This window comes from Miniopterus natalensis, chromosome 10 (genome assembly GCF_054644295.1).
Source record: "Miniopterus natalensis isolate mMinNat1 chromosome 10, mMinNat1.hap1, whole genome shotgun sequence".
Classification (NCBI taxonomy): Eukaryota; Metazoa; Chordata; class Mammalia; order Chiroptera; family Miniopteridae; genus Miniopterus; species Miniopterus natalensis.
The window spans coordinates 64204733-64217327 of NC_142090.1; positions in this window are offsets into that span (position 1 = coordinate 64204733).

The window sequence follows — 12595 nt, forward strand, 5'->3', positions numbered from 1 at the left end:
GAATTCCACTTCATATTCCTGGCTAGATGTGTCCATGTCTAGCTGCAAGAGAGGCTGGACATTACACTCTGTGGGCGAGCAGCAATGTGTTAAGCTAAGGTTCTGTTACGAACCGATTGAATAAAAAATGGGAGGGGGTATTCTCTGCTGTAATTCTTGCTCATATATGGACAATTTAACCTTCTAGTTATATGTACAATATAAAAAGTTAGCCTATAGAAATAATACTTTTCTGAAGAATTAATTTACCTTTAGGAAAGATATAATGCTATGTCAAGATATGAATTAAGCTTCTTACTACTTACAATTGTGTAACCAGATAAAAACAAAACATCAGAATTTGGTATATAAAATAATAGAATTTTACAATTACAGATAAAGTTAAATTTTTAATTTAAAGCATCCTAGATATGGTCTCTTGGCACTTGGAATCTAAACCCCACTTTCATCTATGTGCCTTCCTGTGCTGCAGAGATGGAATGCTTTAAATATAGGACTAGGGTTTATCAAATTGCCTTGCAGCTAAAGGTCTGGGTGCAAGTTTGAGTCTTCAGAGTTGGATGTGGTTGCGATGGGTTGGAGGATAGAAGTGAGAAAGACACATCTTGAATTTTGTTACATGGTGAACGTGTCTTATTTACTTCTTCCACAATATTCATCAAACTTCTCTCCCTATTCACTGCCTCCAAAGTGCATGGGTTCACGCACACACACACACACTCATATCTTGGTAGGCTCTTGATATACCCTGCACACTCTTTGACAAAAGAATGAGTTGAGTTGTCTATGAAAAATGGCATTTAAATAACAGAGATAACCAGACAGCCCTTAATCACTCAGTTGTTTTTCACCATCTTGCTTTGCGTACTTCAAACTGATGAATGGTTCCAAAGGGAGCTCCAATCGCTAGGGTGCTTTATGAGAAAGATTTAGAAAATTAAGTGCTGTTGTTGCCTTCCTCCCACTCCAACCTTTTATTATTTGACTATCTGAAATAAAAATTATCTTTCTGTAAGCATAATTGCATACCGAAGTAATTTTGAAAAGGCACATTTAAGGTTTAGAATAGAAAACAGAAAAAAATATTTCCACCTTCCTTTTTGGTACAAAGATTAAAATGTGTCTAAATATTACTCTCTTGGAAATGGTTCATTAAGTGATCTCCACATTTTCACTTCAATTTACCTATTCTTTTCTCATTTAGGAGAGGATTAGAAACAGCACCTCTCCCCTTCTCTCCCCACCCTCAACCCATGCATCCCTCCCCTTCTTATTTGCTGAGTGCATATTATAAGTCACACACTGTGCTAGGTTCTGTGGGCATAAAGAAACATAAAATATGCTTCCTACCTTGAGGGAGCTCAAATTTTAGTGGGTATGCAGATGTATAAGTGGATTAATTTTAACACTTTCCCTTAAAAGTTCTAATGGAGGTACTACTAAGTCATTTGAATGTCGTTAAAGATAAAGGGACAGACTCTTCCAGGTGGATCACAGGAGGCCAATATGCATATTTTTCACTTTATTAAAGTAGGAGTAATAATGTCTACTAAACATTATCCAGTAGCCCAAGTTTTTGCTACCTTATTACTGTCCATTTTCATATTATACTTGCTCAGTACGTGCTGGGCAGGAGCATTGGGATCAAGTTTGGAAAGCAGAAACCACTCTAGGTATGAGACAGTGACGGAGAAAGAGATAAAGGGAGTAGGGACAGGGAGAGAGAGAAAGAATGGGGGAGGGGTTGAGGGAGATTTTTAAAATGTTAGGAGGGCTTTAAGCACTGGAGGGAGAAGATTGATAATCAGCTTCTAATTGGTCTCCCGATTCCTGCCTCCTGGTCTTTGTGCCCTTGAGTGGCCTTTTCTCACATTGTATCACCATGAATGACTGGTCTGTGTGACCAAAAATTATTGCAGCGGTGATGAAATGTCATGATGATATGTCACTTTCTGGGCTAGAATATGGAAGGTATTATGGCTTCTGCTCCCCCCACCTTTCTGTCCCTCTCTCTTTCCTCTTTCTCTCCTGTCACTCTCTGGGGGAGAGCCAGCTGCCAGGCTGTGACGATGGGCAGGCAGCCTTGTGGAAGGGTCCGTTTGTTGAGGAAGTGAGGCATTCTGTCAACAGCCAGAAAGAAACTGAGACTCCTGATCAACAGCCGTGTGAGGGAGGGAGTCATCATGGAACTGGATTCCCCAACCTGAGTGAAACCTTCAGATGATGAGCCTGATCATCAGCCCGGCTACAATTTCATGAGAGACACTGAAGTAAAACTACTAAACAGCTAAGCTACTTCTAGATTCCCAGTCCTCAGACACTGGGTGAGATTATATATATTGTTTTTGGTTGTTAAAATCCATTTTGGGGCCTTTGTTACCTACCAGTAGATAACTAATACAAAGAACTCCACAAGTGTCTGTCTCTTAATTTGCAGTTGGAACTACTGTTTCAATTGTCCCTGGATTCTCTAAAAGATATCCTTTCTTGAAAAAGGCTGGGATCTTTATAAAGCTCCTGCCTTTTTCTGGGTAGCTAGGTCCTGGAGTCACCCCAACCTTGCTGCTATCCTAATGAAAACAGTGTTACATTCAGAAGCAGGAAGCTTTTCTCCTATTCCTGGCTTCTTACCTCTTGTTAATATTGGTGAGACTTAACGGAGCCTGGCTGGCGGCTTGAATGGGGAGACTGGGAAAGCTACAGTCTTTACAGGAATGTGTGCAGACTCCCAGCTCCAGCAACAAAGAACAGAGACTATTTCAGACGGAGAGCACCACTGAGAGAAAATGACTAAAGGAACTATGCAGAATTCATTACTGGCTCTATTTTATAGACAAGGAGTCTACGGCTCAGAGTATAAATAACTTGTCCAAGCTCACACAGCTACAGAATAAAAGAATCTTTAGAAGGAACAGAAGAATCTTTCCAAAGCCTCTTTGTCTGAATGAGTTTAAATAGTGAGAAAGCCGAGAATAAAGTTTAAGTTTCTTACCTTTATTTATTATACAACTTTGTCTCAGACCACTCCTGACCTCCAGAACCATATGGGGAGGAAGTAGGATCAGAAGGCATCTCCTTTCGTGTGTCATCGGTGGACTGTTTCCTTTTACCTTGAACTCATTTATAGGACTTTTTACAGACACGATGTGTTCCCTGGAAGAAGATATATTGCCATTCAGACGAGAACCTCCATGGGAGGAGTGGGCGTTTTTTTCTTCCGCTCACCGTAAGTAAACTGTGAAACTACTGAAGGATGAAGAAGACTAGGAGGGGAAAAAGGGAAGGTTTTATTAGTCTTTTCTGGTAGTTTAAAAAAAAAAAAGGCAAAATCAGGATAAAATGTATCTTGAACATTATTTTTATAAAGCTAAAAACCGTCTGTTTGCAATCTGGTTGGTCCTATTGGTAAAACCCAGGCTGGCTGGTCTTCTGTTTAGAGAAAGGTGAATGGGGGGAGTTATTCTCTGTGTGCCCTACTGCTGTTCGTGGAATAAGACAGGGTTAAAAAGACAAGTGGGATTTTACTCGTGCTTCCTCTGTAATTAACCCAATGGTTACGTAGCGTTTAAAGTGAAAGGAGGGCTACAAATGATGGAGACACACAGCAGGTAATTATGTGCTTCCCATAAATGCCTGAAAGCTCACAACTTGCTTTGGGAGATACGGTCTCTGAAAAAACTTGCATTGCCACTGTCATATATTTATTATTTTAACAAATCCTATGGTCTACAAAGGAATTTTTTAAAACACAACGAATGTACATTAAACCAATTTCTTAATTCAAAGTTTATCAAGGAAACAATTTTAATTCCTCAGATACATTTCCATGGTCTATTAAGATTTTCTATTGAATTAGCTAAAGCTTCAAAAACTATTGCCACATCACTATCTTATGGGATTGTATCATTCTCCTAAATTTCTATTGTGTACCTTCTGGGACAGGGGTCAACAAACTATAACCTGTAGGCCAAATATGGTCTGCCACTTGTTTCATAAATAAAATTGTATTGGAACACAGCCACACCTGATTAAAAGGAAATGGGACAGAGACCTTACAAGACACCTTGACGAAGAAGATATGCAGATGAAAAAGAAGCCTGTGAAAAGATGCTCCACATCATCTATCATCAGGGAAATGCAAATTAAAACATCAATGGCATACCTCTACACACCTATCAGAATGGCCAAAATCCAGAACACTGATAGTACCAAATGCTGACGAGGATGTGGACCATCAGGAGCTTTCACCCCTGCTCATGTCGATGAAGAATGGTGCAGCCACATCGGAAGTCGTTTTGATAATTTCTTACAAAATGAAACATACTCTTACCATATAATCCACCAGTTGTGCTCTTTGGTAGTTAACCAAAGAATCTGAAAACTTATATCCATGCAAAACAACCTGCACATAAATGTTTATTGCAGTATTTTATTTTTTTTTTAATAATTGCCAAAATGTTGAAGCTTCCAAGATGTCCTTCTGTAAGTGAATGGATAAGTAAACTGTGGTATATCAGGACAGTAAAATATTACTCAGCACTAAAAAAGAAGACGTTAAGCCGTGAAAAGACATGGAGGAAAGTTAAATGCATATTACTAAGTGAAAGAAGATAGCTTGAAAAGGCTACAAAATGTATGATTCGATTATATGACATTGTGGAAAAGGCAAAGCTATGGAGACTATGAGTAAAAGATCAGTGACTGCCAGGATTTGGGGGGGGGGGGCAGGAAGATTGAATAGGCAGAGGACCCAGGATTTTTAGGGTAGTAAAACTACACTGTATGATACTATAATTTTGGAAACATTTCATTACACATTTGTCCCAAACCCACAATGAACCACCAGAAGTGAATGCTAAGGTAAACTATGTGTCCATGTAAATTCATCAGTTATGAAAAATGTACCACTCTGGTTGCGGATGTTGGTGGCGGGGGAGGCCGTGCATGTGTGGAGGCAGGGAGTGTGTGGTCAACCTCTGTGTCTTCCTTTATCTTTCACTGTGAACGTAAAACTTCTCTAAAACAAATGTCTTTTAAAAATTTGGCAGTTGTAACCAATTTCTTGTACTTTCTTGAGAATACTCTCTCTCTCTCCCTACTTTAAAAAAAATACACATTTATTAGTATTTTCTTAAATGTGGCCTTAACTGAGGAATGCATTTTCTGGAGGCTGCGAGTCTAACAGTGTTGGATAGTGTAACAATGTTGGGAAGTTCCTCTTCCTTTCCTTCGGTCAAGAGCAGGGCATTGTCATCAGTGAGGAAGCAGTGCTGTCAACTCTGGATCAGCAAATGCCTAAGGGTGCGAACCTGGGAGCTTAGTTAACGTCTCTGAGCATCTGCCTCAGTGTTTCTATGTTAGTATAACTATGTATGTATATCTATACACATAATTAGAACAGGGGCTTTGTTAGAATGTGGGCTTCAATTTTTTTTTTAATCATTCTTTAGCCAATCACGTAGGACAATGGCTGACTCAAAATGGGAAGTCAATAAACATGGCCTGAAGGTTGACTTTTGAACGTATGTTAAAAAGTTACTACAGTATCCAAGCACATAATAAGAGTGCAATATTATTAAATATAGATTATTTACGTTACTTATTATTTCTTATATGTTTCTCTTTTTTTCTTTAGATACTATATCTCATTTTGTTAAATACATGAAAAGGTTCATTCAAAGGAACAACATTAACATCAAAGACACCGATCAAATGTGGATAGATGTATTCTTTGTACAGGCTTTGCTCTTTGCCTTTCTGTCTTTCACATACTTTTATTCACTCTTTCAAAAGATTCCTCAGGTAATGCCATGGCCTTTTATGTTTTTGTAACTTAAGGATGTAGAAAGAGAGATCAGCCTGATATGGAAGAAAACATCATCTACATGTAACCCACAGTGGGTTAGAAACACAGCCTCCACCATCTATTTGATTTAGACACGTGACTTTAGACAGATCCTTTCCCTTACCTGAGGAGTTTGCTTTTTCCCCATTGTTAACGGGGTTTGAAAGACATCCTTAAGAACCCTTGATGGGAGGATTCTTGTGAAAGTACCCAGTTCTCTGAACAAAACGAAACCAATACTTGTTAGAACTTCTTATTAAAAATCTAATAATTATAAGCATTGCATCTTCAACAAGTCTTCCAATTTTCATTGTTAATGATTAAAATAATATTATTAGGAGGCTCGTATATACACTTTAAAAAGGCTGATATGAAAAAAATGATACAGGGCAAACATAAAACCTGCTTTTATCCTAGCTGTATTCTACTAAATTCATGAAATCTAGTCCCCTGAAACTGTTTTCCGTGTCTTGGTTCTCACTCTCAAGTAGCTTTCAGTCATTGATGTGCTGGTAAATGTCTGGAAACTGATTCTCAGGAAAACAGACAAGCAAGAAAACAACAATAAAATAGAACAACCTTTTGATTGGTAATGTGTGTCTCTTCCCCATGGTGCAAATAGTTGATGTCATTGAATGTGAAGTTAGAAAGAGATGCTCACAGATTTCACTTTATATAGGCTCCAGCGCACTGCTTTCAACTCTAGTATTCTTGGATACATTCGGGCAATCTATCTGTGCTTTCGTTATTTCTATTGCTGCCACGAATTAGCAGAGAATTGTAGACTTTATACACTTTCTCTGGTGCCAGCTGACAAAGCCCATAAATCATCTCAAGAGCCAATGCTGATTTATTGGTAGTAGGCACCTGTGATCTTGTATAAAGAATGTTCCGGAGGCCACATCGTAGCTCAATAAAAGAGAGAACTGTAATTACTTAGTGCTGTTTGCCATGGCCGTGAGCAGACAGCCTCTTCATCAGTATTTGAAGCTTTGCTTAAACAAACCTGTCATCCTGAGATGACTTGAAGGCCTTTGCACTTTCCTCAGGTCTTATAAACGTTTCAACTGGAGGAGCCTTCTAGAGACAATATTCCTTTGCATATAACCCTGTCCAACCCCCATGGACCAATCGTTTGATGTAGGTTGTGCTCAGGGAGAGGTCCCTGCCTTGGGCAAGGTGACTTCCTTAGGCTGAGTGCACTTCCTGAGAATGTGATTCAGCCTAGTAATGAACTGAACTTTGACCAGGTTTGGAAGTATTAGGCTGGATAGGAAGGAAAACAGCACCATAGTAGCCAGCAGCCTCAGGCTAGTCCATTTCTATAATATCTAAAGGACTTCAGGTAGCCAGTTCTCTCTTTCAGACATAGCAGCAGACACTATCGGGCTACTTATTGCATTAGAGATCATGGAATATTATTGGGGAAATATAATTAAAAACAAAGTTTCCTCAACCTAGAAAGTCTCTCCACCAAGGTAGAAAAGAAAGAAACAGTTTTGTTATTGAGTAACTATTAAACCAAAATGTGATGCACATCACAGGCAACCTGTTAAAGACACTGTGAAGATAGCAAGAACCATAACCAGCTCATGTTCTCAAGACAAACAATAACTAGTCCTCAAAGAAGAAGACTTCATAGCACAAAGATTATCCTAAATTCACTTGGTAATAGGGTTAATGTCCGTGTTAAATAATTGGCTTTATCCAAAGGAAAAATAAACTTTTAAAATCTTTATGACTGAAGGTAGTTTTGCATCTTGGAACAAGGGGCCCACTGAAGTTAGGTTCCTACCCTCCCACAGAAACTGGAAAAGAGGGGTGCTGTCTTTCTGGATGATTACATTTCAAAGAGATTACATTACATTTCGCGGATCTCTGAGAAAGACTTTCCTGGGTCTTCAATCAGGCAGGAGGCTCATTTACCTTTTGAAAAGTTTACATACATTTCAAAGAGACAGAGAAAAAACTTACAATTACAGATTTTCTCAAGTAAATGCTGTAAGAAAAGGGGTGAAGTCTTCCTTCGTTTTGAACAGTGAGAATTAAGTCTCCAGTATTTTTAATTTATTTTGCCCTTACAATCTTAAAGAGATAATACACCTTAAATATGCTTAAGTACACAAGTAATTTTACCTTAAGTGAAAGTGTGAGGTTATGAAATTATTATGTTTTGCAAATTATCTGCCATAGGTTTGATTTTCAGATAACAGACTCTGAGATTTACATGCATGAATTTTATTGGAAAATGATCTTGGAAATGTAGGGGGAAATGCAAGGTGTGGCTAACATTTGTTTACTAAACATTTGTTTTTCATCTCCATGCAAACTGCCTTCTTCCTCTTTGAATTCCCAGCTCCTACCCCTTCTCCTTAGTTCATAATGGTGTGTAAGTCCCAATTGCCTGACTGCCTGTGGGGCCCCATATTCTTACAGGGCCCCATATGCGTGTAATGAAATTTGATTTTCTCCCATTAAACGGTGTCATGACAATTTAATTCTTAGACCAGCCAGAAGAACCTAGAAGAGCAGAGTAAAATGTTTCCCTCCCTGGCAGGGGCCGTATCTGTGAGAAGCGAGGGAAGCAGAGCTGAACAGAGGAAAGTAGTAAATAGCTGTCCAGCTGCAGCCCAGGCTCCAGCCAGTCCCACAGGGAGCCGGGCAGCCTTCAGAATTGTCCCAATGGAGGCAAATGGCCTGAGCTTTTGCATATAGGCCTCTCCCATCCCAGTGGGGTAATCATTTGATGCTGACTGTGCCCAGGGAGAGGACACAACCTAGGGCAAGGCAGCTTCCTTAGGCTGGGGGCACTTTCTGGAGTGTGATTCAGGTATTGTCCGGGGCAGAGACGTTGACCATGCTCTGCTAACTGTGATTGTGAAGGAGGGGGGGTGTCCTGATAGGAACAGGACCATAGCTGTTTAATGATTATTCACCTTACTAACTATAGATAAGAGGTTTTCCCACAGACCCTGGGAAGCTGGAGGGTGTGTTGCAAGAATAAAAACAGAGCTAGAAAAAGACCAGACGCCTTGGGGCCTGGATGGGTCCATTGCTCAGAAAAGAAAATGCATTTTGAGAACAAACAAAGGGCAGGATGTGTTTTGATTTGGTGGCTGCACCTGGAGGCTGACCCCCACTCCGGGAGTTTGCCTCAGGAATGCTGACCATTCTCAGGCCCTGGGAACTGGCAGAACTGGGTTTTAACACCACTGAAAATTAACTACCTTGTTATCAGGCTTCAAAATCCTAGCAGGAGAGACCAGGACCACAGACCCTGCAGCCACCACCCTTTCTCCCCCTTGCATGCAGCCCTATATAACCAGCCAGGTAATAAGGGAAGGGCAGAGCAGGTTTTATGTGGATGAAACTTACCGCTGTCCCATTTTGTCGGCAATAATGGAATAAATGCTCGTATATAATTCAACCTTGTCTCTCTTAATTGGCTGAAGGAGTGACAGGCAGCCCTGGCCCATTGTGTCTGGTTAACTGAAATGGTAGTGTAAATACTTATTCATCTATCTGAGGAGCACCAGGAATTTCCTTTTGGAAGAATCAATAGAAAAATAATTCTAAAAGATTAAGAAAGTGATTTCCCAAATAAAGGAAATAAGAAAAAAAGCATACAACTTGATAAACTTATTCAAATTGCATTGGTCAAGAAATTAGAACTTTTTTTAAAAGAATCACACCTTTCTTTAACTCCATCATCCAATACCAGCTCAAGAATTTTGGAACCCATGTTCACCCTATCCCACCCCGTTCTGGGTTTGTGTTCTCTGGCATTTAACGTTAGTTGGCATAAGATTTGGATTTATTTTTCTAGCTAACTCTGTCCATTCCTATTTGCCTTCTTGCACAGTCTAATTTGCATTGGGAAGCACTTTAATTGACAGCCAAGTAGAAACTAGAAAATGATAACAACATTAATGATGATGACAATGATGATAATAGATATGCGGGTTTTACTATGTGTTATTAGGCAAAGTAGTCTGTACCCATGATCTCATGACAATCCTGTAAGGTACTTATAATTTCCATGTTATGGATAAAGAAACCGAGATCCAAAAAGGTTAAATAAATTAATATTATAGAGTTGGTAAATAGCAGAACTTGAATAAGGGCGGGTTGACTTGAGTCTGCCGTGGGCTGTCTCAATTTGTGTGTTATCTTCTTACTCACCCCCCCACATCCCTGACTTTTATTTCCCCATGTCTTACCATCTTCCTGGAACACTATATTGTTAGCTATCTGGCTAAGAGGATATGCCATGCAGTGAAGTGAGCATAAGCTGTAGACTCGCAAATCTATGTTGGAAACAACTCTGCTGTTTGGTAGCTGGTGTGAGAAGGCAGCTTATTAATCTTGTGTGAAACCCAGTTTCCTCGATGATAATAAGAGCTACACATAAGAAGTAACTGTAAACTTTCTGATATGTAATGGACACTCAATAAATAAATGATAGCTGTTGCTATCCGTAAAGATGTTGACAATTATTTTGCAGATATTAAGTAGATGCACTGACACCACCAAATTCTGAACCAGTGAAGAAGTGTACTATATGGGAATGGTTTCCAGAATGAAGATAAGGGGAGTTTGGGGTTAAAATACTGGAAAGTGGTAGCAGCAATGGAATTCAGAATTCATATAGCTAAGCTATTAAAAAAAACCCAAAGGAATGGAAATATTTTTAAATGGAGAAAAAATACAGAATTCTATAGGAGGAAATGATTAAAACCAAATAAAGAGTGTGAGTCCAGGAAGCTCAAGTGCTTCTTTAACTTTTATGTTTGGAAGGAAATTTCAACAAGTGTTAAGTTCATTCCTTTTGACTGTATCTGAAGGAAATAATCATAAATGCAAAATGATTTTTAAGTCCTAAGGCATCAGTTATTCATAATGTCAAAAAAGAAACAAATTAAATGATTACTAATAACTATTAAAATAAATTGTTCTACCACTTTAGAGGAAATTATATTTCCTCTAGATATACTTTTTAACATATTAAATATTTAGGAAGTATATCTAGAGATGGCATATATCGTTAAATTGTAACACTAGAATATAATATTATGTATAAGTCTATGAGCATACACATGAGACACATATATTTCTCCCCCAAATATATAGGTAAGAAAATAAATGAAAATTTTATTAGTGATTCTCTTTTTCTGGTAGAAACATGGGCAATTTTTTCTTTCCACATATGTGTGTGTTTGTATGTGTGGTGTATGCATGATGTTCCAGATTTCTCTAAGAAGCAAGCACTTCGTAAAGAAAAATAATCTTTATTTAGAAAGCATCTGCCCCACGTTGATGTGCACTTGCTTCTATGCTCCTATTTCCCCTTATAAGATCAGCTAATGCTTACCACTGTGGCACAAAAGGATGCAAATATTTACTTCCTAAACAGCAGGAAGGCCTTTCAAGGCAGATACTAACGGTTATAGGCACTCTTATGGTTTTCTGATTGAGATTTGTGCACCCATAAAAAGTGTAGAGATTAAAGGAGAGGCCTGAAAATGTATTCATAATTAGAGAGGGGACCAGGGTTGTGTCTGAGACATGATTAACTGGTAGTCAGTAAAGAACAAACTGATTATTAGCTGTTCAATTCTTGTTGGTCTTAGGGGATTCCACTCAGTGGCCTAATTAAACCGAGCTTGAAGTCTTCACATCTCCATTCAGTGGCAATTTCATTATAATATTCAGTTCTTTGCATGAGGTTTGCCTTCCCCCTCTTTAATCGTATGTTTTGCATTTGTGTAACACCTTCCTTGATTAGTTTCTCTATAGGATTATCTCTTGATAACTGCATGGTTTATGAAAGCCAATGTCACATACAAGACAATCTGGATATTAAGGTTTATTGTCAGTATTGGAATTTCTCAAAAGGGAAAAACAAACAAAAGACATGCACTTGTTTTAATTAAAATGAATTTCTTTGCTTTCTAAACAGTGTATTTCCCTGGCTTTGAATATTTTGTTCAGATAAGATTTCAGAAAAGAAATAAAAAACAACCTCAAGGATTCTAGAGAAATAGAAATATATTTTACATTTCCAACTCAAACTCCAGGGCTTTTTTATTAATTGCGTTGTTCTCAGCATGTAGATCACCCTCTAAGATAGCAGTAAGTCTTTCTGGCTCTAGAGTACCACTTAGATTAAAAATGCGCTCGGTGCTTTAAAATAGTCAGCAGAGGGGCTCTAATTGTGTTTTTTGTAGCTCAAAACAAAGTTGTGATTTAGCAATTACCCAATTAATTTGATCAGTGTTGATGGCTAAACTGGGACTGATTTGAATAACACAATCCCTCACATAAATTTTTGGTAATAAAGCATCTGGGTTGGCTATATAATTCATTGATAACCTAATTCAGCTACTAAGTCTCAATTTCATACTGTCCAACATAATCTTAGGTGACCAAACTTCACCTGACTCTAGCATGTAAAAAGAGAACAATTTCAAAATGCGGCTTACAATAAGAAAGAGAAACATACCTGTTACAAACAGAATAATACTCATATTTTTCTGTTTCAGATCCTTACAAGTCACAAATTTATACTTCTATTAGGATTTCAATGTCAAAAAATACTATATCTTAATAATGTTTTTTATAAGCTGATAAGTAGGCTATTATGCATAAAACTTAGAACCAGTTTCAAAAGTACTTTCATTTTTAAAAAATCTAGTACCTATGTAGAATTGCTTCATAAACAGCAAGTGGTATTTATTTAATGCCTACTAT